This window comes from Harpegnathos saltator, unplaced genomic scaffold (assembly GCF_003227715.2).
Source record: "Harpegnathos saltator strain DR-91 unplaced genomic scaffold, Hsal_v8.6 scaffold115, whole genome shotgun sequence".
Classification (NCBI taxonomy): domain Eukaryota; kingdom Metazoa; phylum Arthropoda; class Insecta; order Hymenoptera; family Formicidae; genus Harpegnathos; species Harpegnathos saltator.
The window spans coordinates 1,132,811-1,158,990 of record NW_020229890.1 but is presented as its reverse complement, the minus strand read 5'-3'; the positions used below and the strand labels follow the sequence as shown (position 1 = coordinate 1,158,990).

The window sequence follows — 26,180 nt, the reverse complement described above, 5'->3', positions numbered from 1 at the left end:
GTTTGTTTACCAGCAAATCATGCTGTCGTAAGTCACACTCGTCTGGTTTTGCCAGGGGCGGAAGAAACTCGCCCGGTTTTTAACGAGATGACTTCGAGGCGAAATCATCTCTGCGAGACGTTGGTTCCTGAGATAAACGATGTCGAGTTTACTTCTACAAACGATCAAACTCATCTGACTCAGACGAAAATTACGATTATTTAGTGTCGAAGGTTAAACAAATTATCCTCGCGAGACGAAGCTTTTTCTATACATTTAAACTTTTGGCTGGCGAAATTTCGCCTATCGTATGAGTGACAGCTTCAAAAGCTAGACACAGAAACTGTATTTCGCCCGTAGAATGCGCTGTGTTTTGTAGGCATAAAAAGAAACGCAAGAACAATACAGTGAAACTCCATCTCCCCATACGTGTCGATTTCCATTCATATCCTTCGAAAGATTAATCGACCCGCGGACGCACATGGTGCGATACATCTCACGCGTAGAACCGACAATTAACTGGCAATTAAGTGCATCACCTGACGAGCGCGATGGCGGAGCGTAATGACACTGTTCCATTCGTCGACGCGTCTGTCTGATCGGTTTCACTCCTCCGCGCATGATGCAGTTTCCATGAGCGAAAAAGTCGAGGGTCAATGCGGACGGTGACGCAGCCGATTATGGTTTCATCGCGAGTCGCATCGTTCACAAAGAGCGGAAATTGCTCGAGCTTCCCCTTCTCACCGCGATGCTCCGAAACATTCCCGATTCGCATTCTTCCGACGCTCGCGCGCCACAAAGAAATTCTTGCAGTGCGCGACAAAAATGGATCCAACGTCCTTTCTATCGCAACCACCGCGCGACTAAATTGATTCGCGGAACTCCCGCGGGCATGCTTCCCGTGAAATTTCTCCCCCGGGAGAGAAAGGAAATGCTGCATTCCCGATAAAATCGCTGCTACACCTCGGCGATCGTGTTTTCTGTCTCACCGATGTGAGCGAATCTCGGGTATCACGCAGTGTGCCGAGAGGACGAAAGATGCAAATGGTGCTTTTTTTTCAAGCGAGAAGTCGCTGCCATATCTTCTCTTTCCCGAATCGAGACTTAGATTCTACATGGACCCCGCAAATTCCATCGAACTCGATGGACCCCAATGGAGAACCTCGAGATTTAAAGATTGGTGTTTCTCATGTTTTTTAAAATGAATACGCAAGTACCAAAAAATTGTGCGATAGGCAATCTAATATTCATGAAGCTATAATTATTTATCAAATAACGGTCAGCTGTAAATATCGATCTAAATTTCGATTCGGATATCTTTATTTTTGGCAGGTTAGTCGAGTATCCATTAAAATCGAAACATCGTCTGTAATAAATTATTTCACATACCTGGAGATACATGACGGAGATCGCTGCCTATATTCCGGCATCCTGTGTCCTTCGTCCTGGCTTCTCAATTTTGCGATCTTGTTTTCCTCTGCTCCATCACGACACTCCGGCTATTCGATTGTGGTACTGACACTCGCGTAGGTTGAGGATTCGAATTCAATCGGAGAAACGCAAAATAGGTTAGGTTAAATTAGACCGACGCGCGCGCGCGCGCGCGTGAATCCGATGAAACATGTCGACAAATGTTGGAAAATACTGCTGCATTTAGAACCGCGGTGTATTTTTCGTAATGATCAACAAAACAAGTTGTACAACATTCAGCAATATTTCAAAAACCGACAAAAAATATTTTAATCACTCAATGAGAATTGCGACAGACGTACGTGCCGAATCTACGTCGCGATATATTCGGCATTTCTCGGCACAAGTCGTAATCATTCGGTCACGAACTAGTGCGAGATGTATAAAAGTACCAAAACAACGCGGAGAGATAGTTACATCATCTCCCGTGAAGTGTCTCACACGTCGTTACCACTGAACGATCGAAAGAAATCACTCAAAATATTTTGGTCTTTCATGGATGGTATCGCCTGATGCAAGACGGTTGAACTTACACTCGTGTATATATTCTCGAATATTTCCTTTACATTTCAGAATGCCGTGTGACACCACGCATACTACGTGGGCTATCGGTGAGTTAGTTGCTATTCCTCTCAAGAAATTCAAATATTTCGTCGAATCTCGGGATACTTAATCGGACTTTCGTCGGTATCGAATTAACCTTTTATAACCTTTAAATCGCCGCAGGTCGCACGGAAGTGAAATGATCACTGCATACGGTGTGAAGTTAACGCTAATTGTAACGATGCTTTCGCATCGCACTTTCGCGCATGTTAATGAATGAGGACGCCTAAAGACGCTTTTACACACGGTGGGCATTGAATGTCAGATATATTTAAGCGCCGTCAGCTATTTGTGAACGTTTTCGTCTCATGTATGTTTGCATCGTTTGCAGTCTAAGAGTTAATTGACGCGCGTTTCCCCGACCGAACTGTGTTTACGCGAGTGTCCAGTGAGTGTCCGGAACTACAACTTGCAATTTCGGCGGATGCGATTGCTGTACCGGAGGATCCGGTTCGGGCCGAGCGGAGTCGGCTTCGAGGTAAGGTTAAAAGACTTGTTGCATTCTACTACTTATTAACCTTTTGCGATCGAAAACTAAATTTAAGTTATCTAAGTAAGTAGTATTTAGTCACAACGATCATAAGAGGTTAACAGGGCTATACCCACGCGTGCTTTTCTCGTCTTTAAGTCGCTTTAAGTCGTGTGTCTAATCGGAGATGTTGTATCTGTTTGTTCCAGAACTGTAGCAGAACGTAGTTATTCCTGAGTTTCCGGAAATCGGTGAGTCAAAAGCAAAGATTTCAGGTGATGGATCTATTAGTGATTGTAATATTAAAAATCAATGCGATTTACTTAGCTTGTAGTACTATTGCATATATACACGGAGAGAAAGAAAATTATAAATCTCATTAAAATTATTTGTCTCATTTGTAACGCTAACCTTATTTGTTTTGAGTTCCAATAAAAAAGCAATGTAACTATATGCATATAATATAATTATCAATATTACTATAGAAACACTTACTGCAAAAATAACTTTTTTAAATTACAATTATTTTATTATACATTTATAATTACAAAAAAATATCAAATATTTTTCTCTCAGTGTTGAGTTTTGAAACGTATGTAAGAAACTCGAGACACTTAGGGGATCGTTTTTATAAACAATCATTTTATTTTTATCACATTATTTTTTATTTAATTTATTAACTTATTAAACCTACATACAGAGATACACATTTAACATTTATTATATTTAGTTCAAAATAGTGAATTATTAAACGGAGCTATTTGTTCAACATGATTCTCTAATTGTTTCAAGCGATATGTAATATGTATTAATAGTGCGCCAAAATTGTGTACCAGAATTATATACCAAAATATGCATTAAAATTGCGTATCAAAATTGCGCGAACACGCGAAATTCGCGAAATTGTAGTTGTTATGATCGCGCTAACTTCGTTATTTTTTACACGTGAAGAAGGTAGTAAAGTCATTCCGGTGAAAATCGAAGTTTATATTTAAGACTAGAGTGAAAATATAGAATTTCCGTGAAGCAAGAATCTCGTCTTTTGCTAAATTATAAATATTTACGAAACGGAATATTTTCATTTTTTTTACTCGACCTTATCGAGAGCGTCGTAATTTCCGGTTTATAATTTTTTCACGTACTTCACGACTCGCTGCGATTTATCTCGTCTTTTCATCCAATCGTTAAACGTAAAGTACTATCGCGGTCCGGATCGCAGTGCAATAAAGTGAAATGAAACCGACATGAAACGACGATTGCACGCTTGGAAGGTAGGATACTGAGAACCTGCATTTGGAAGTCTGGACATCGCAGGATGTGTCAAAGAGCAATGGTGAGTGTATACTTGTACACTCCACATATATTTATATTTATATTTAGTGCATGCAGTATATAAATCGCATTGATGAGAAAGATTACTGCGTTAATAATGACTTTGTAAGATTAATGAAAAGGATTTGAAGATCAATATTGCATATTAATGAGCTTTTATAATTATAATATTAGGCTTTAAAAGTTTATATATATACATACATATAATTTATAGAATTATTATAATGCTTATAATAATTTAAGATTAAAAAGTTAAAATAAAAAATCGTGGGCAATTCGAAACGACGCTGTTAGCGTATAATCGCATTACTGCTGGAATATGAAACGTATTTTTTTTTTTTCTTGTACAGAGGAACGATCTTTAAATTTTTTACATATTTAAAGATAGCTCGAAGAGAGATTAAAAGATTAACCTTTAACTACGTACACAGAATCTTAGAGATTGAATACTAATGTAATCGAGTACACGTATTTAAATCGATAGCGTTTTTCAAATTTTTAATATTTTCCCCTATTAATTTATATATTTCCAAAAATAACAATATAATATTTTTATAACATACATATACTGGATGATTCGTACGGATTTTTAAAGAAAATTTAGCTGATATTTTTACAATTAGAGAGAGAGAGAGAGAGAGACTTTATTTTCTTCTTTTTATGGCTTGTTATGGAAAAAGAAAAACGATCAATATTGAATATCATTATTGAATGAATGTCAATAAATTGAATATGTCTAACTAGAGAAATGTCATGCTTGACATATTTCGCAAAAATCTCTACGAACTTATCGGACAACACGCTATTTTCAACTAAGAGATACATATCTGTAAAAGAGATATATATTTGTAAAAACGTGCAAGACCATCAAATGATTGAATTCCGCAGAATATATTTTTAGTCACTCGATTTATCGCGATAGTATTTACGCACCACTTCAGATCATGACAAATTAAATGGGTATTTCTCTTTTGCGAAGATAAAAAGTTTGCTAATTTATTTCCTTCCAATGGATATCGGATACAGATATCGTGTATCGCAGGGGAGTATCTCACGTAAACCACTCATCGATATATACCACTCATACACACATCTTCACATTTATGTCGACTCGTTTTACCCATGTCCCCGAAGATCGCGTTCGCGGTATCGCCATAAATTGCGTCACCTGTGGTATCGCCTGCCACTAACGACGAATTAAACGAGGAAATCGATCTCTCGTGCGATGGCACCTGACACTCACGTATCTTTCTGCGATCACCAACCTCAAAAACGTCGAGTTATTTTCCGCGGTCCAACAGAAGATATCGGAAATGTAACTCTAATGCAAAAGATTCGATCGTAAATATAAAATGTATCGTTATCATTACATAATAAAAAAGTAAACACGGATACGAAATGAAAAGCAAATAACGCGTTTGAGAGAAGCGAAAAAGCCGAAAAAGACGTCATTAAAGGACGTCAGCGAAGGTGAAATATCTTTCAAACGTATTGCCACACGTGAAAAATATCCGCTCTTTCGATAAAAATTCTCTCGTCCCTTTCGGTCGGCCGGAATTTCCGTTTACGGCGCATAAAACATCGACTTTCAGCGTTGCGATCTCCACTGGCCACCCTTTTATTAAACTATTAATAAAGCATAAAAAAGTCCGGCGCTTATGTGCACACCGTAAAACGCTCGGTCGAACGGAGGGGGCAAGGTCCATAACATCGCGACTATAAACGCGAGAAAAAAAACACCGGGAAAGAACACCGGTAGCGCGCCGGTCCGACGTGAGTTTACGAGAAATACCCTCGTTCTCACCGTCTGCGAGCGCTAATACGAAATCGATAACCGGCCATGCCTCCTTCGCGAGCTCCCGGTGGAAGGACAACGCCGGCCGGGTCGATCTTCTTTCACTTTGTCGTCGAGCGAACGGGACTTCTCTCGCTGATCCCGTGAAACACGTGTCCGCGTCGGGCCCGATCATCTTTGCCACTGGTTCTGCGTGCCGCCCCTCCCCCCTCCCCCCACCCTCTTCTCTCTCTTTCGAGACACCGTAAATAAACGGGACATAAAAACCTCGGACTCTGGCGGGATCATCGTCGGTTTCAATGACCCCCGAGTGGCCGTTATTATCCTCGTAGTAAGTCCGACTGACCAGATGGTAAAATCTCTTCTTCTCGGCTCGGGCCCCGTAGTAAGAGTTTCATTCACAAGTGCTCGAGACGTCGTCATTGTGAGCCTGGAGTACCTGTAGCTCAGAAGAATCCCGGGCGACGCAGGTACGAAAACGATTCGGCGAGCGCGTAAAATTCAAATTTCTCACACCAATGGGATTTTTTTCTCGAACTTCCGCGCACATAATAATAAAATGCAACTGGTAGATAGAAAGAGAAGCAAGGCGGGAAGGGAGGACAGGGACAATGGCTTGAGCATCCTCAAGGGTGGCGACGGGGTTTGACTTACCAACTGAGAACGTTTCCGGGACGCCCAAAAGGCCAAGTGTCTGTCCTGGTTTCATTCATCGGCCGCGCAATGAATGAAAGGTCGAACGAATCGCGTCCTTCTCGTGCTCATGGGCATGGCGACTCGGGGCCAGCACCCACGTTGTGGTCTGAGAAACCGCAGGACATTATTGTGAGTGTTGCTCGAGGTGGTAATTCTATGCGAAAGTCGAAAGGCAAGTAGCCTGTGGAGAAGGTTTAAGGATGATCCTATTGCTTACCCTGAAGAGCGATTCGGTGATCCTTGAAAAATTACATGCTCCTGCCTGAGTAAACAAAAAGGCCGCCTCGGAGCCGACTAAAAACACGCGCGGGCAACGAGAAGTAAATTGTAGAATAATTGACGACGCCCCGTCGCAAAAGACGAGACGATTATATCCCCAGGAGAAGCTTCGTGACAATGAATACGAATTCCTTGAGTACACAAAGAGTCCCCATGTCTGGAATTCATCTGTTCGTAGGAAAAATTTCATGGTAAACCGTTTTTAATCGTTAAATATTCCCCTGATAAAATATGAAATTAATATTTTGTTGAGATTGATATTTTGTAAAAAATTAATATCCAGACCGGAATTACGAGACAGGATTTTATTAGTTATTCCTTTCTCTCTCTCTCTCTCTCTCTCTCTCTCTCTCTCTCTCTCTCTCTCTCTCTCTCTCTCTCTCTCTCTCTCTCTCTCTCTCTCTCTCTCTCTCTCTCTCTCTCTCTCTCTCTCTCTCTCTCTCTCTCTCTCTCTCTCTCTCTCTCTCTCTCTTCCCCTTTTCTCTCTTCCTTTTTCTCTATCGGGTCTTTCTCTAACGGGTGTGAAAAATGTCAAGAGCGAAAATATCGGCGGAACCCCGCAATTTCCGAGCCAGTATATATGTCAAAGGGCTTGTGTATTTTTCTCACGAACCAAGGCACTCTAATGCGTCGATCGAAATTTACCATCAGAAGAAAGACGCAACGTCTGACAATAACACTGCCTACTCTACTCCCACACGCGCACGCGCACACATATGCACACTATATCATTCCTAATAAAGAAACCAAGTGCGTCGGTAAATGGTAACTCGTCTGTGCGTAACTACTACACGTGCGCGTCCTTTTTACGCCCACCACGGGAGATGAAACGACGTTTCCTTTGGATTTGCATATCTTTATCACATAGATGATACATAAAGTGAGAAATAGAGCCAATGGGAAGGAAGTCACGAGAGACTCGCTGAAGGAATTCTTTAAAAAATATGCGTCGGTATCACGCGTTCCATCAACGATGATACTGCAATATCTGCTTGCTCGGCTTCACTATTGAATTTTCTGATGAAAATTTTTCAAGTGCTTTCGATATTTTATTTTAATTAATGTCGTCGGTAAGCGAAGCATTAAAACGAAAAATGTAATTACATCGTTGTAATTTTGAATTATGTCGAATTGCAATGATATCCAGAATGAGCGCCAGAAAATATTTCACGTCGTGCGAATTAATTACATCAATTATATGACTGTTGCCGCTATTTGCATGCTCTCGAGTAGAAGAATATTTCCAGCAATAGAAAGAAAGGAGTATGCGATTATGGCGCTTTAATAATTTTTAATGTTGGGATTTATTTTTCCCACTTCCGACCGTTCCTCGCTCCGTGATCAACCAGCTTCTCCCAGTCATAAATCTTTATTTGTCAGAGTTTCTTAAGCTCTACGGGCGACCGAGAGCACGACTGCTCTCTTCCGTGAGTCTTTTTATTGGCACTGCTATGAAAGTAGTCCATTGCTTGACGTCTTTGATAAAATAGCAGCAGAGCTACAGGTTGCTATCTCGGCCACGGATTTTTCCATAAATTAGATAGATAGTTTAAAAAATATAAGACTTCGTTCAATTATCCACGATATGAATATAATAGCTCTGTAAAAAATTCGAAACCGCAAATATCTTGCGGTTATCGATAAAAGTAATGAAATAAAACTATGCGAGAAATAGAGAATGGCAAAACGAGAGATCGAGTGATTTGCAATTTTGTGCGATTTATCGAGTGTACACGGGGAATACGAGGAGCTCGACTATTCGGTACTAATCCTGAAAGGGAGTACTTAATAGAAATGACGTAGTATTAGGAGTACTGCGCAGTGTCGCGATCGCTCGTAAAAGCCAAGAAAGATGTCGATGCGCCGAGCTCAGCGAACAGGTGTTTTATTCGCCTTGATAGCGTCGTGTCCTCTGCCACGGAGAGCTCCGTCGTGACTCGTACTTTTCTCCGTCGAGAAATTGAAATTCGAAATCCCTCTTTAGCTGCGAAACTTGCTAACAGCGAGATAATAATGGCTGACAGTCGAGTACGAAAGTCGGACTTTCAATCGCGGACTTCAAATCGCGTGCACCTTCGTCGACTTCGCGTAAAACAGTCGACGCAGTTTAATATGCAATGTGCGTGTAACAATATATCAACGATCGTCCGGCAAGAAAGAAATTATATGCGCACGAGAGCACCATTATTTTGTGGAAATAAAACGTTATCGCTGTAATCACAATCGATCGTTACAACGGCTAAGTTAATATATAATTTTATTTCGATACACGTATTATAGTTTTATTTCGATACATATTAAAGGAATATTACATCCCATCGGTATTTTCTCTCGCTTTGCTTACGCTTCGCCTGTTACGACTCGACGTTCAGTTTATTCCTTGCTATCAGCAGATACGATCGCGCGCATCGATCGATCGCCATCTCTTATACTTTAATGCGCCCTTTGACATTTAACAGTTGTCCGTCGCGTACACGTGACACGCAGAAACGTCGCGCAATTAATGCGGAGCGTCATTTCCCGCGTGATTAATCGCGAAATATGCTCGGCGAGCGGCTGTTTTATTCGCAAATTCATTCCGGACGCGTCGATAAATTCCGCATCGCTACGTCATTCGATAATGTTCAGGCATTATCGCGATAGGATGTCAGCGTGCGACATTAAGTGCAAAGTATGTACAAATTGAACATTCCGGGGCCGCCGACGAAGTGCGCGAGCGAAAGGAGGTACTCGCCGGCCGGAGACGGCCGGCGCGTAAGCGGCGAATCGCCATTCTTCCGATGACGAACCGCAACCCCTCCGCTTTTCCTTCTCTCTACGCGGGGACGTTTATTAAATTAGATAGCGAGGGGACACTGAGGGTGGATGCAACTTGCGCAAACAACACCGGGGGACCGAAGCATCTGGAATGCATGACGAGGGTGATCAGCTCGGCGACGATTGTTGTCCGAGGAGAGAAGTTACGGTACAAATGCATTTCGTGTAGGGAGCCAATAATTATCGTGACGATATTACCGCGATTAAAATGCATCACACAGAACGCGCGCTATAAACCGGCTCGTCGCAGAGAGGCGGTAAACACGCCGAATGACGGTACGTGCAATCGACATAACTGATTAATAAGTATACGGATACGCACAACGTACAACGGATAAACGCGTAATTTTCGCAATATAACATCATTTTGCGACAGGAGAGTGATTCAATCGATATAAGCCGATACGAACGCGTGTCTTTTCGTTTAATTGTCGGCCGTTTTTCGCTAAATGTCCGAGAAACAAATACACCGTGTTACTTGCGTGTTACGCGTTAAAATTAATACGAGATCATCGCCGGGCTATTGTCGGAGAATCTGCGAATTCATCACGGATCGCTGCATATTCATTGCTCCTTCGTAGCTAATAATTTAACGCGAGAACGTAACGTGTCTGGAGTCGCAGTCGGCGGTCGCATTCATTTCCCCGCTGAACTTTATAGCCTCGATAAACGCGTGATATGCCACTTTTGGCGTTACGCGGCGAATCCATTGTGAGGATTTCCTTGACGTCGTGCGCGTTGTGAAATTTCCCCGTTTCGAGCGGCTCTTGTAGGTTTGCGGAACGAGCATTTCCGACGATGATTATTGTGGTCCATTAGGTCGACAATACTGCGCAAGTTGATTGCATCAAGCGTTGAGCGCTAGGCAGGCATGCCGCCGGACCGATAAGCGACGCGATCATGTGCGATCGTAAAATGCCCTGAAAGGTACAGTCGAACAAATTCCGAAGGGAGATCAAACACAAACACTCGCATTTTACATCATCGAAAACACACAAGCGCACTCATATATTTTATTCGAAACGAAACACCTCGCGTGTCTGTTGCTAATTCGTACGCAAATATTTGTTGACGTACAAGAGAAACGTTGATGGCATCGGCCCCAGAGATGAAATATTTTACAAACGCAGCGTTCAATTATCTTTTAACACATATTACAATCTGTGATTTTATTTAATCGAGCGAGAAGGTCGAAGTACAGGAAATTTTCAACAGATGACAGAAGCAACACACATACACACACCGAGCTTGTTTTCCCTTTCTCGCGTCTTAATGCGTCGCGCTTTAATCCGTATGAGCTCCTCATCGCTCACTGTTGTCCAAATGACCGAAATCAAGCCTTGATGGATAAATAAAAAAGGTATAGATTGCAACTCTAGTTACGGCTGCAAAGTTCTCGCCCGTAGAGCGTCCATGTCCGAAAGTCCGTTTCGCGCTTTCATGCGCGCATGTCATCGCAGCCGTCAGCGTGACGCGCGATATATCATAATTTTGTAACTGCTCTCCTCGAGTGTGCATCGAGGTGGGGATCGAACATGTTTCCCGTATTCATAACCCGACAATGGGCACTTGAACCTGCCTTGTTAAGCGGGAGCGGCGAAGCGTAGAAACTGGGTGGAGCCGGCGTAACACCTATAGCTCTCAGGACCCGTTGCGCGTTATTGATGGTTCTGCGGATGAAAGATTCTCGCGTTTAGCTCCTCCTTGACGAGAGAAAGAGAGAATGTGTGTATATGTGTGTGTGTGTGAGTGCGAGATCGCCGATCGACTGTGTTACGATCGCGAGGACTGCCTCAAAGAGGTGGAAAAGCGCGGACACGGGTGATAGGCGTCGACGAACGACGAGAAAGATGGATTCGCGGGATCTAGCTCGCGATCGTGATGTATAGTCACGGTGTGTATTCGGTCATGACGATCTGTAATGACGTGCAATCGAGCGAATCATTTGATGATCATTCGTGACAGATTTGCATGCGATTGACCAGTCCTTGATCCTTAACTTGATACACGGATACATTAGGGGCTTGCAAAAATTCGTTGGAGATTTTCAACCATGTTCGTTTATTAATTATAACAAAGCAGTGCGCGTGCCATGTTCGATCGAAATATCTGTCATCGTTATTCACCGTTTCTTGCTCTTTAGTTGTTTAATTTCCCGTCTCAGGAATGACGTTCTTTGACTTAACCTCTTAGGCACGATGCGCCACTATTGTGACTTTCGCGGATGTCATCTTTTTGAACGACGCGCCACTATAGTGTGGCTCACTCTAGTGACTCACTCGCTCACCGTTTGAATTAACTGATCGTTTTCATATGTCTTGTTTCACACCTTTCTTCCCTTCACAACATTTTATAACAGTGTTAACAATATACAGACAGAATATACAGTCTTTGTTTTTGATACGCCAGTGTCAGGTATGAATTGTTGCTTTTCGTTTAAATAAATATACCATTTGCTCTTTTTAACATGCCGATCCGTATCCTTATAATTTTTAAAGTTAAAGTATATGTATCATATCTTTAAGAAAAATTATAATTTAATCATCCAGAACTTCATTCCAATGTGCTCGCGTAGAGAACAGCATTGTCCGTCACACATTGCAGTGCTGTATCGTTTACGCGTAATTCGCGTCGAACTCTGCCGAGAAACAGCCCCGCGCAAAATTCAGCCGTGCCTAAGAGGTTAATGAGGTTATCCAAGATTTGGCGACTTATTTTCGCGGGTTCCTAATATATTACATTCATGAATGAAGATAATTAATAAATAATATCGTGTGAATAATATCGTGGAATCAGAGTGATTAATGTCGTTTCTGGATAATTCGAATATAGAGCAAGAATTAATTTGTGTCTAATCAAATATAGCGCGTTGCTTCGGGAACTTGCAAATTACGAAATAACAGCCATTCCAGCTTTTCGGTATATATAGTTAGAAACGTACAAGTAATAAATTTATATTTAGTATGGAGGATAGAAAATTTAATCAAGCAACCGATAACGGCATATCTGAGCGTTCATGTAAATGGATCGGAAATGTTGGAATAATATCGACCACTGCGATATTACGATGTATTACGAAGGAGATACTAACTGCAGTATTGCATTAGTACGGTATATCCACGCGTATTAATATTTTCGAACAAGAGAGGGAGGGAAGAGGAGGGGAGAACGATCAATCTCTCGACGAGGATAACGAAGGGATTGAGCAACTTATAGATTAACAGAAACATAATTACAAGAAACAATTAATCTAACTCTGATCCTTTTAATACCGCAATATGCATAATCATAACAATATTTTTTTCTCTTTTAATCACTTCGGATCTTCGGTCTCTCCTCTCCCCCTGCCTCCTCTGTCTCTCTCTCTCTCGCCCCGTAGATTTCGAGGTCTCGTTTAATTCCCTGACATCCATTCAAAGCACACAAACTGGTATTACGAGATAAACTCAGAGAACTCGACTCCCGGTTGAAATTAAGTCGACTATAGTTCCTTGAGGAATCGGGACAAGTAATCAAGTCTGCTCGGCCAATCAGAAGATATATCACGGACCAAATACGCGGAGCTGAACTTCCTTAATATTCCCCAGCATTCGCTTTCGATATCTCACAGCGGGCAATTATTAAATGCAAACAATAATCTCGCGAAAATGCACTTTTGAGCTTGTCGGTGTCGAATGTGCGAGTTCTACGCCAATAATAATACGATAACACGTGCGATAACAAACAGATGTACGAACCATTTCGCAATAATCGTAGAATATTTTCATAACACATTCTGGATATTATTCAATGTCGCAAGTTAAAAGTTTCCAAATAAATAAATAGTATCCCGATGTGTGAGCTATTGAAGTTGACCACAATATCACATAATATCGAAGTTCGTGCGAACTCGACCTTTCGACACAAGCTATTCTCTCTCCGTAGAGCGAGAGAGAGAAGGAGAAAGAGAAAGAGAGACAGAGAGAGAGAGAGAGAGAGAGAGAGAGAGAGAGAGTGAGAAAGTATAAGCAAATTTCCGATTCCGTCACAAAGACGTCACTGTTGCGCAGTTAAAAAATTTATTCACACGGGAACATCGTTCGCTCCGAAGCCCCTCCTCCGTTTATTGACGCGACCTGCAATGAGATACGCGAAAGCAGGCGGAGCCGATCTATAGCTATCTACGTGGATCAGCGACAATTCCGAGCGGAGAGATTGCGCGGAGGGTTAATTCTTAATTAAACTGTGCAGGCAAGTTCGATTCGTCACAGGACAGCCACCCCGTATTTCCCGCGCACACCTGCACACCCCTGAACGCGCACGCCACGTGGAATCCGTAGAATATCGGAGCGTATTCACAATGGAGCCGAGCAAATACTCGCCTCACGAGCAACGCGTCCGCGAAGAGCAAGCAATATGTGTCCACGAGCCCGAAGCACCGCGTCACCTTTGAAAAAGACACGCGCGATAATTCTGTATTCGTGACATGTCACATGTCGGTGGTGCGACCACAGGCGTAGAGTCGCGAATTGCCATCGTGGCCCGACTTTGAAGGAGTTTACCTACCCGTGCGAGCGGATCCGCGTATCTCGGGTAGACAAACGACAAGCGGGATATTTGACAGACGATTTGCTCACGATGCCAGACGTGTTCCGTCGTAAACGTCCGCTCCGGCGACGTCGCGCAGTTGAGGAAAATCGTTCTCCCGAATTTAGGAGAGATGTTAAAATACGTCGGCAAGCGACAGCGGGAGAAAATACAAACGGTCGCGCGCGGCGAACGAACGCACCAAGTACAAAGTAAATACAGCGTATGCTGTGGAGTGTCTCGTAGGCGGAGAGAAGGGGGCGATGTGCCCCAGATACCGCGAATTCATCTCCGAAGTCGACGAAATGCTAACAAGATGAACTCGCGCGGAAATCCGACCTTCCCGGAGTGCGGGTAGGCGGCGTGGCGGCTTGTTGCTAAATCGATTTGCATTCGTCAAGTTTGGACACGAAGTATGCCCCCGGGGGCGGTGTACGAAAGGGCGCGGCTCTAAGGACGGCTTCGCGATATCGGAATCGCGAAACAGTTACGGTAGTTTCAAGGTAGTTTAGAAGCACGTGCACGTACGGCAGTTGTGATTGGTGCGTGGCAACTGGAGACCCGGGTAACGCGAGTCGACGTAACCCTGACGAGGTCGGCTGACGCCGACACCACTGGAATCGGAACATGCGGGGGTTGCACTTTCCCTCTCTCTCTCTCTCTCTCTCTCTCTCTCTCTCTCTCTCTCTCTCTCTCTCTCTCTCTCTCTCTCTCTCTCTCTCTCTCTCTCTCTCTCTCTCTCTCTCTCTCTCTCTCTCTCTCTGGTCGCCTGTACCGATATTCGTTTCTTTCTCTCTCTCTCTCTTTCGCTCGCCGCTCTCGCTGGCTCACCCTTTGCGCGGTGTGCACGTGTGCGCCCGTCACGCTCCCGCTCGGTCTTGGACGCAACGGCGCGCGTTAATGCGCGTTTATATATCGATATCGTTGAAACTAGATATCCGAGTAATAAGCACCAGTCCGGAGGTCAATTCTCGTCCTGCACGCTTTAACGTGGTTAACATGAGCGCGCGCACCCGGTACGCGCGTCGTGTACGTGCTTGTTCGCGTCGCGGAATACACGTAGTCGCGAATAATACATAGCAGTCAACGTAGTCATCACTCAGCCATTCGTTCCGAAACTACCTCTAGCATTAGGAGACAATAGTGCGTCGTGTTTGCTATAATTATTTCCGACGTGGCGGCTCGCAACGCCGCTGTCTCGAGCCGTTGCGACGCACGAGCAAATGACGTTAAACAAGCGTATAACGCCGACGATGCTTCTTGGTCCCCGGGGAATAAATTAAAGGCAAGTCGCGAAGGCGAAATTTATGTCGGGAACGGAAACAGTCCGTAGGAGAAAAAGGTAGAAAATCCTCCCGTACGGCTCTGCCGTGCACGCTACCCGTGTCACGGTCCAGTAGATCCTTACAACGTAGTTGTCTCTACAACGACTGTTTGAGTTATGGTGAAAAAGAGCGATATTTACGCGAGAAATATGGCTGTGCGCGTTGAAAGAAGAGGAGGAAAAAAGTTAATGATTCTGCGTCATTCTTCTCGACTCGATCGGGCTGCTGTTGCCGGCGCTGCTGTCACGCATCCCGATGAATGCGAGGAAGTGATGCCTCCGACGGAAATGAAATCGTCATCGAACTCATTCGAGCTGGCCGGACGACAAATTTGTATTAATGACCAGGCACGTTTCGTTCCTCTGGGTTTCCGCGTACTCATCCTCGGGCACAATACTGACGTAACAGTTGCGATCAGTCCCAGACAGCTCCCGGGTCAGAGCGAGTTTCTCTTATTGTCGGCTTCAAATTGGTCGGACATCATATGTCGCCGTCGGGGCGACATTTGGACCTCTGTCATGCAGATCCGTCGGCACGATCGATGGGCATACGGATGCGATCCGATACGACACGTCCAATCGTATGCGCCATTCGTCTATCTGTAATCAAATCGTAAAAAATGTCACGGACCGGGTGGAAAATATTTTAGAGAAATGTCGGGATATACACGGGCGGGGAATATGCTAATCGTCGAGTGCGGGTTTCCAGATGACAGGCGACTCCGTCTAAACCCACTCATTCTTTTATCGTTTAGACGAGCTAGATTTATTATAACACAGGGGCATCGTCTCGCGGGCACAGAGTTACAAGAGTGAAAGTGTGTTTTGAAAATATTTAAAGTTGCGTTACTTTTTTGCAGCCGATGATATTAAAAAATGAACGGAATTATCATTGAACCTCAGATGCGAAAGTATCTGGAACAAAAGTATTATGTTTCATTGAATATAACGAACAAGTGATTGTGTGCCCGCGGGAGATTCGACGAAACTTGTTTGCCCCGATAAGGGTTAAACGTACTCCACACACACACAGAGAGAGAGAGAGAGAGAGAGAGAGAGAGAGAGAATTGGCTCCCTTCATCAACGTCTAAATTACATTTTCGGTCGCACCCGCTGCTTAATAGCGCCGGAATATAACAATAGAACAATGAGGCATTCATGATTTTAATGCCGTCAAGTAATTAACATTACTCTTGGTAACACGACACCGCCGGCAAACTCGGCGCGACGCCAGCAGCGCGCGCGGAGACTGTGGAAACGAATAAACAAGGGCGGAACAGTTGTCCCGCGATTGATATACCGCTCGCGAAAGTTGCGCGACACGCCCGCCCGCGCCGGTGAGAATCCACGGGGTGCGGCTGTGCGATTTTGTTTTACGCGCTGTCGTAACACGCGACACGGCGCGGCGCGACACGCAGTAAAACGCGCTATAACGAAATTCCGCGAAAGTACCGCGCATCGGGATCGGGGTTAACGGCGCGATAAAAATAGCCATCCTTGAATATTCGACCATTATTCCCCGTGGGATGCTACCCCGACTACTAACCACCCCCGTATGCGCGCACACACCCACATACACACACACACGCGCGCGCGCGCGCGCGCGGCACGTCCACGGAAGAGGGACACGCGTTCCGATCGTACGCTGCATTATACGCGATACAGTCGCGCCAAGGCGCGCATCCACGAGGTATAAGTGCGTGCACACGCACCCGCGTGGCATTGTGCGTGATCAGCCGCACGCACTCTCGACGACCGCGCGCGCGCGCGCGCGGTGCACGCGTCTTCGGCTTTGATGCACAATCAAGTGTCCCTCATTATTGTCGGCGGCTATTTGCCTGGCGAAGTAGTCAATGAGAAGTGATTTAGTAAACAAGTAGCATATTGCCGATGGCAGGCCGCTCAGCCGTGTGATTTAATGTTTTGTGGAATACGCGCGCATGATGGAGCTCGCAGGCAGCTCTCGGGGAATCGATCTCGCTCGACCCGGGGATCTCTCCCCTTTCGTGTCGGTGGGAAAGCCAGCCTGCTGATAGCGAGCACTTCGATTTAAGTATCCGTGTCGTGGTGAAACGCGAACGACGCTTCGCTGAATGTGTCGTGCACGTTGCTCCGTGCGAGTAGCTCCGACTCGCTAATCGGCTAATTTGGATCGCGCTCATTGCCAATGGAATCGCAAGCAAGTTGACGCGGCTGGCGTAATTAGTAGGCGAAATTAGTATCAGATGCAGATCTTCTCAAGTGCCCGCGGGGGAGATTTAATGAGGACGCGGAAAAAGATAGAGGGAGATTTTCGAAGTTATTATAACGTGTGATTGTTACGCGAATTATCGCCTCTCGATGGGAATTTTTGTAGATCGAGACCGCCTCGCGATTGTAAAATACAATTTCTTGGACTAGAGCAAATGTTATTTCTAATTAAAGAAAGATGTAGTTTTTGCTTACGGACGAAATTACACGAGGAGAAGTTACGAGAGTTAACTGGGGCGTACAAGAAGTGGAATAAATCTTCGCGTCACAGAGGTCTCGCAAGAGCAGAACGAGATATGACTGATGGCGATCAAAAGAAATGTTCTTTAATTAAACCACTCGATCATGACTTGCTCTGTCCCCCTCTCCCTCTCTCATCCGCGGGACTTTAATTAAATGTATACTTACGAGATCTGCCGCCGATTATCTCGCGGCTCATAACCGGCGCGTTGTCCTCGTTTAATTAAACTAGATTAAACCACCGTGTTTTCATAAATTCCCCTGCGCTCACGCGATCCAACGTAACCCTGCCGGTGGCTCCTTTACGTTCAAAGTTATATCGCAAAAAGAGTAATCCGTCGAGAACACCTCAAACTTGAAGTTCCACGATGTCGATAAATTACCCGACCGTATCTCTCCCTCCCTTTCTCTCTCTCTCTCTCTCTCTCTCTCTCTCTCTCTCTCTCTCTCTCTCTCTCTCTCTCTCTCTCTTTTTCTCTCTCTCACTCTCATCCGCAAAGTTCGTAAGACTCATCGCAGAGAAACGCGAACGAGGCTTAGACGAGTTATCGAACTCGTTCAAGTTTAATCCGTATCTCGGGCGACCGATCATTAAATATTCTATTAATCGACTCGACACTTTCCTATCTCTCTTTCGAAATCTCGTGTAAACGTTACTACCGGTTGAACGACAACTTGTGACAACTTGTTTTGTAAACTCGGCCGTTTTTCGAGCCGGTTTTTGTCACAAAACCACGTTTCGTGCATTTGACGCCTCTCGACGCCTTACATCTCGTCAGCCGTACATAGAGGAATAAAGAGGGAAAGAAGGAGAGAATAACAACAACGGGAGTGACAACCTACTTACGCTGATCCTTAACTATTATCGAGGTACTAAACCGTCCCGACCTTACAACGCAATCCTACCGTATTATCGCCTGCTACATGAAACCCGTGAATTCAGCTCGACATGAAGCATCGACGAAGCGCTGTAAAAAAGCCGATAACCGCGATCGCGTGTCTGGAAACTTAATAGGCCGTCGCAAAGGCCGGAATACCGAAGAAAAGGCGCAAGGAGAGGAGAGAGAAAGGGGGGGGAGGGAAGAATAGAATTCGTCGACGGTTATAAAGTGAACGTCACGAACGCGCGTTGTGCCGGCGCGTGTACATCTGGGTGAGTTTCCAGTAATGCGGCTAACTCGGCAATTTTCCAGGACGTTGACTCGCGCGCGTTGAGTCTATGACGCTCCGCACCTTCGTTGAAAGTCGCAGGAAGTCGGGTCAGTTTAACGCCTGTATCACCCCGACAAGGCGCTCCGGAACGCCCTCGCGTTCAGGCATCCGTAGATATATATTTTCGGATGATCCTCTCTCTCTCTCTCTCTCTCTCTCTCTCTCTCTCTCTCTCTCTCTCTCTCTCTCTCTCTCTCTCTCTCTCTCTCTCTCTCACTCACTTCTCGGGGGTCCTTCCCAATGTAGCACGCTTCGAAGACATATGTCGTCCTTTTGTTGCGCGCTCGCCCTCGCGAGCTTCTCCTCTCCTCCTCGCGCGACCCCTCCGACGCTTTTTTTTTCCGTCCATTCTCCAGGCCAGCTCTTTATCTCTCGCTTGGACGCTACCGGCGCCCTTTGCCAAGGGGACTATTGGCGCGTGGTCAATTTTATTAATGGCCCACACCCGTGTCACGGTGGACTTCAATTCGAAAGATTACCCGTACGCGCTTACCTCCGTCGCGTCGAATAAAGGAACGAGATGAACGTGACACCGCGATTAGGCAGCGAATACCTAAACGTTTAGCAGTGTATGAGGATAACTTAACGCTCTTTAAGTAATATAAATTTAAAGCTTGAGCATGTGTGTACCGAGGCAAGATGATAACAAAGGGGGCTAATGGGGGTGTCTGAGCTGCAATTCTTACTAGGTACGACAATGGCGGCACGAGTGCGGCACGAACGTTGCGAAGAAAACAACAATAATTAGATATAGAAACGATTACTTATTATTGAGGCTTCTTCTTTTATCCTAATTAATTTAACGATTATATATAGGGCGTTTAGTATATCCTGACCACCTAAAATATTCTGTTATGTTTGCTGAAAATGCTTGAAGAAAAAGTTGCACTGTTTAAGGGAGCAATTGATCAAATACAACGGAAATATTTCATGGTGGTCAAAATATACATCCTGCGTACGTTATCATGATATTATAAATGGCAAGAGTTAGTAAAATATTAGACATTTTTAATTACAAATGCCGTGAAAGTCTGTAAAAAACTTGGTCTGTTGATGAAATCGTGCACGACCAAGAAGAAACGTGCCACTGCAACATTTCCAAGAGGAAAAAGCAAGATGCATGTGAAAAGTAAATAGCGGAACGCATGCGCATGTTAAGATAAACAGTAAGACCGCAGAACAACTGGAACGACGAAATTAAAAAGTATGATGTATTGTTCATATTTTTAAATAACATGCGCGGAAACATTAGCGAGAGCGATAAGTTAACGTTTTTTACGATAATTTTCGAGACAGCAGTACCATATATTCAGCGATGCGTGCCGAGATAGATTGAATAAAAAATACAAGGACAAAGTAACACCGTATAAATCCCCGTAATTGATAAGTTCACTGATAACTCGTGTTCAGTTCAAGCATATGCTTGGAAAAACCAGTTGATTAATTAGATTTGCAATATACAGCGCGAGCTTCGCGACAACCGTTCTAATTGATTTCATTTTTACAAAAACGAAAGAGAAAGAGAGAAAGATAGGAGGGGGAAGAAATAGACGAACGGAAAAGGGGAAAAATGGAAAGGAAAAAAGAAAGGGGGAATCTGATTCAGCGAAAAATGTTTCTCTCTTATTTGCGCTTGGCGCTTTCGTTTCCGCTATTCCTTCCTCTTCCTGACGCTTTTCCACAATCAATGCTTGTTGCCCGTAATTTCCCGTCTCGGCGATCCGTATGAGTAAGCAACAATTCGTCACGCGCGTCTTCCATCCATGTGTGTACACGCCGGCATGCGTGTGGCGCGGCTGGCTGCGTATGCATATGCATGCGCTTTTGCAAATCAATGGTAGAAAGTAGAAACGCAAACGCGGCGTTGGCTTTTCGCCCCGAGGATATCCGAATCGCGTGAGCTCAGTGAACTCGCGCGAGTCAAACGCGCGCTTCTCTTTTTTCGCGTTCATTTCGCTTTGTGGCTTTTGCTCGTTGACTCTTCGTTGTGTCTTGATATCGGTGGAGCGAACAGTATCGTTGATACCAAACGTTCAGTGATTTCCGCCGAACAAAGTGTTGTTGGAAGATACGTGTTCATTTGTTTACGCTCCAGGCTAGGGTAGAGTTTAATTTTTTTCCTGGAAGAAGAATTAAATCCCTCTTGGTTTTAATTTAATTGTAGTATCAATTACTTAAAGCTTGCGACGATTCTGACAAGTTACCGCTTCGTCTGAGTCGCTCGATCTTACGTGTTTCCACTTCCCAGTCGCGGATACTTGAAATCCTGAACCGGTCTCAAAAGCCAGCGTGTGTCGAAACAGATAAAGCTAGTTATACGCTAGTTATGCTATTAATATCAGCACAGATAGGAGATAATTGATCAGTTTGCTTTACTAATCCCAGGAGGGATCTTGATGAGGAAGTGGTCGAAACGACGCTGTCGACTCGATCGTGTCTCCGTATACATTGATCTTGCCACTTTAAGTTCGACATATAGGCCGAGATTTGCAGCGGGCAATGTATTTGAACAATGGAACAAACGAGCACCTCTGACTGACCAAGAGAATATCTCGCGCGAAAATCCTGAAATTGGCCTGAGGCAGTTCCAAGTTTGCTCATGTCAGTAACTTTCACTCATTCGTTCAAATATCCCAACTTCAAATATTCTTTGGAGGAATTCGCGCAACGCAGAACTGCATCGCACAAAACTTAGCGTTGGCGCACAAGACCGGCGCACAAGATTGAGATCAAGAAAAGCGTGTCGTTGAGAAGTTCGCTGGCGCTCAATAAACGTTCCGCGCGCGCCTTGACGCGAACGTACCTTATTTGATACGATATTTTCGCGGGTTCTCTTTTATTAAAGCTGTGTCTCGCGTCAAAGAAGCAACGAGAGAGAAATAATGTCGCGAGTATTTTACGCGGTTTCCAGTATGCCCGGGATCCCCCGCGTCCGAAATCGCCGCCAACGAGCGAGTTAGGCGCGTATGGTTTCCACGGCGATTTTGGACGTTCCCGCTAATTGTGGAAATCCCATAGCGGCAAATTTCGAGACCACGTGTCGCGGGGCTTCCACCACCAGGGACACGCAGTTAATTGAACAAATAATCTCGTCGGACTGTCCGTGCCGTGACTTTTTCCGGGAACATTGCCGGGAGAAAAGGCCGCGGCAAAATTTTACCCGGAATACGTTTCATTTTTTCGACACGCATATCGTCCCGGAAGCGACGCGAAGCGGTGGAGCAGAAACAAGACTGGGAAAAGAACGGAAGCGGCTGCTGGGCTAATTATTCCGCGGCGAAAACGTCGCGCGCCGGATCGTCATTTCTCTCAGCCTCTCTCATCGCCGAAAGTCATCAGTCCCGATTAACGCAATGCGGCTTGCGTTACATACATCGTGCGTCGAATGATGGCGCGCTTGCTTTCAGCCACAATCCGCTCAAAGACTATCAATGTGCGGCGGGAAGAGGGGGGGGAGGGGAGGGGAGTTATCGCGGATTGTACGAATCCGCGCCGCGTGGCGAGCTTTCGTGCTTTCATTTCCCGTGCCCACGCAAATTCCCGACGCGTGGGCGACCGTGGTAGACCGCGTAGGTGCTTCTCACCCGGCGATATAAAGCAATATTTATGAGCGCGAACGAGCTTTGAATTTTTCACTCTAATTGTTAACGTTATTAGATCGTGCTGTTTGATTCAATTGCGAGCAACCAAATCCGTCATTCGCAACGCGCCGCGGAAACTGTTCTCCTCGTGACGGACGGATATTTGATGTAGAAAAGTGGAGGATGTCGCTGTATCACGCGCACGTAATTAAGTTAAACTGCAGCGGACATTTACATGCGCTCGCGCGGGCGCACGTGCGCCCTATCAGGACGACGCCGACGGTGACGGTCGGGAAAAAATCAAACGCGGATCAACGCGGGCTGACAGGTACTGCTGTATCGTTCACCGCGCGATGTAATTATTGGCACGTGTAAACGCGAATTCGCCGAGTCATTTGTTTGACAGTGCACACTCCGCGACACCGCAAAATAGTCATTGATTGATGTCATTAAAGTGGAGCTGTTTGCAAAATGTACGCAATAATATCGCCGTGTGCGTGCGTTTGTAAGTGACAGGTGCCGTTCCTTTTTTCCTTTCTTTTCTTCGGAAAACAAGCGGCAGCCACGTAGGCGACGGATAATGCTAACGAGCAAAACGAAGTAACGGACGTATTTCGATCATTTCGTGGAAGCTAATAATTGTGTGAGCGGTTGGAAGCCATTCTGTTGAATACTCGCGAATTATCTGTAATTGTGGTCTCGTCTAGACGCGCAAATAATTCAGCCCCAAGAGATACAATGAATTCCTACATTAACACATATACACATTCGCAAATTCCGTTAAGATACACCGTAAGCACTTGTTCCCAAGCAACGCTACGCTATTCTCTCATTAGACAAATCGGTATGTTCTAACCAGTGGATTTTTAAAATATAGTTCGATACCGCTTCGTTATTTTCATTAAAAGTCGTGTGGGCAGAGACGCGGTTTTGGAAATTTCACGCTGTCCGTTAGCTCTTGTTAAATTGCCTATTGAAATGGTTAAAATTGTTGACGTCTTTAAAAAATGTACAAATACATGATTACATATATATGTGCGTGCTGTACATAGTGCTTTTATCTACGGATTAAAACCAATTTTTTTTATCTTTCCACGATGACAGTTTTGTATTGATAAAAATGAACAATGTTTACAGACGGTAGATTGAATAGAATTAATTTTTGCTTTCGTTACACATGACGTTTTTTAAAAGCGCAGCATTTTTACGGCCTCCATTGGCGCAATATTTTGTTTTTTAATCTCACTCGCGATGTATATCGACACAGTCTGATCATTTAGATATTTTTATATTTAATATGTCTCTCTTATTCGATAATAACAGATGGCCGAAATAATATATTATTACGGCGAAATAGCATTTCAATCCATTTCGCATGATGTTTCTGCCAGTACGGCTAAAAACTTCAGCTTCATCGATCTTTTGTTTCGAAAGCTATTTATCGTAGTAGTCGATCTAAATTTCAGCTTCGCGTTGTCAAAGTTTGCGCAAAGTTAAGACCCGCCCCGTTGCCGAGTATCAAATTCGCGTGACTGCAATCTCGAGAATCGGCGCAAAAGTTTCATTCCGTCCTAACGAATTGTCGTTGCGCATAAATCGTGAAAACTGTACTTTTTCTCAACATATATATCAAAGCGTCCCTCCATCTCTCTCCTCACCTCCTCACCTCACCTTCTCCCTTTTTCTATCCCTCTCTATTTCTCTATCCTCATGTCCATCATTTTTCTCGTGAATGCTTTCAGTCGAAACAAAAGACCGTGAATATGCTGCGTCAAAATTGAAGACTGCCGTAGAGTAAAGAAAGACGATTGCACGTAATGTATTCCGCAATCCGTGCCTGTCCACGTAAAACCGGAATAAAGTTTCACGCAACTAAGAAACTGCTTTTACTTGGAGATAAGCCGCGAACATTTTTAGCAGTAAAACTGAAACAACAAAGTTTCATATTTCGTTCTTCTGAAATCTTTTATTTCGTGAAGGTTCACAGATTTTACGTCATTCAAATCAAGAGAGGAGAATATTTTTTCTCATAATTTGAATATAAGAGAGAGAGAGAGAGAGAGAGAGAGAGAGAAATTCCACGGACGAAGTTTTTCCTATACCAGCCTCAAAATGAACAATGCGCACACGCGATACCCTTAAAATGTTAATAAAAGATGAAACACATACCATGTATTCTCTTTATGGTTGTCCAAAAACTATACCACTCTGATGTTTTACTCGTGTATTCTATTTTGTTGACACATATTAAAATGTCGTTAGGTATTTTTCTGCAAAGTTTAATTCGCCAAAATATCTTGTACAGTACAAAATACATGATTAAATATACGATTGAAGAAGATTTGCAAAGATCATCAGATGTTTAGCCACCTATTTTTCATTTATCAATAAAACAATACGTTTTATGTTCAACCATAGTTTTTGCCACTGTTATTCACTACTTTTTGTTATTTTCAAATAATAAAATAAAATCGCCCTGGCAGATTCTCCGCGATTCGTTCTAAAAAGACACTGTCACGAAAGAAATTTTTTGGTCGACATATTCAGCTCACAACACACAAAATATATTGATCAAATTGTCTCATAACACAGGAATACGTAGGAATATACGCTCACTAGTATCCGTGAACATGTTAAACTGTAACTCCATGAAATTCTAGCGTTTAAAAACCTTTCTGCATTTTTCCGCGCGTAAAAAATTACAAGTCACTCCCATCGAGATATCAGAAATTTTCTCAGCCTGGCAATCACCTTTGTTCTACACATTCTCCTCGTATTTCTTTTCCTTCTTTCTTACTTAGCTCTAACCCAAGAAAGAGAACCTAATGCTTGATGATAGCTCCCTCCCAACAGTGAGAGAGAGAGAGAGAGAGAGAGAGAGAGAGAGAGAGAGAGAGAGAGAGAGAGAGAGAGAGAGAGAGAGCGAAATCAATAAAGCCACGGCAAGTTTCACAATAGCCGTTTCTCCTTCCTGTACTCTCTCTCTCTCTCTCTCTCTCTCTTTCTCCCTCTATCGCTTCCAACTTTCCATTCTTTGCGTGACGATTTTTACAAGAAAACATCAACTCATATAATTTTCTTACGCATAACACAATTCCGTTCTCTATACATATGATATTTATCGAGTTATGAGTCCGCAGTAATTTATCATTCACGTCCTAATCGAGGAAGAAATAAAGAAGAGAAAGGGCGAGACAATAATTCCAATTAAATTTGTTATTTATTATTATTCTCATAAAAGATTTCATCCTAGAATAATCTCTGACAGATAAATTTTTCGAGAACAAATGTAAGCATGTTTTAAATAAGTAAAAAATATTTAGGAGAACTTTTCCCTTAATATATTATGAATTTTTAATGTTATCTAAATCTTGTTATCGATTATTTCTTTCCTAAAACGCAGATACAAAACGCACATACATTTAAATATAAATGAATGATTTAACTTACATGTCAATTGTTAACATGAAACTTAATACTTAAAAATTGTTCCGAAGTACTTAAAGTGTGACAAGTTGCCAGTACAATATTCGGCTGACAAAACTCATGATTCTCGCAATTAGTCAA

The 26,180-nt window shown here is 43.8% G+C and overlaps 1 protein-coding gene across 2 annotated transcripts in view; it reads left to right on the top strand.

The window, feature by feature from the left end:
* The first annotated feature begins 1,959 nt into the window (after positions 1 to 1,959).
* Positions 1,960 to 26,180, top strand: part of LOC105188294 (transcription factor Adf-1-like) — a 118,793-nt gene continuing 94,572 nt past the window's right edge. Inside the window, exons 1-4 of one of the 2 annotated variants that reach the window (XM_025302981.1) lie at positions 1,960 to 2,060; positions 2,176 to 2,299; positions 2,384 to 2,530; positions 2,731 to 2,772. The gene's annotated coding sequence lies outside the window, so the exon portion shown is untranslated. Of the gene's footprint in view, positions 2,061 to 2,175; positions 2,531 to 2,730; positions 2,773 to 26,180 lie in introns of both variants that reach the window. The other variant, XM_025302974.1, reaches the window with a different exon arrangement.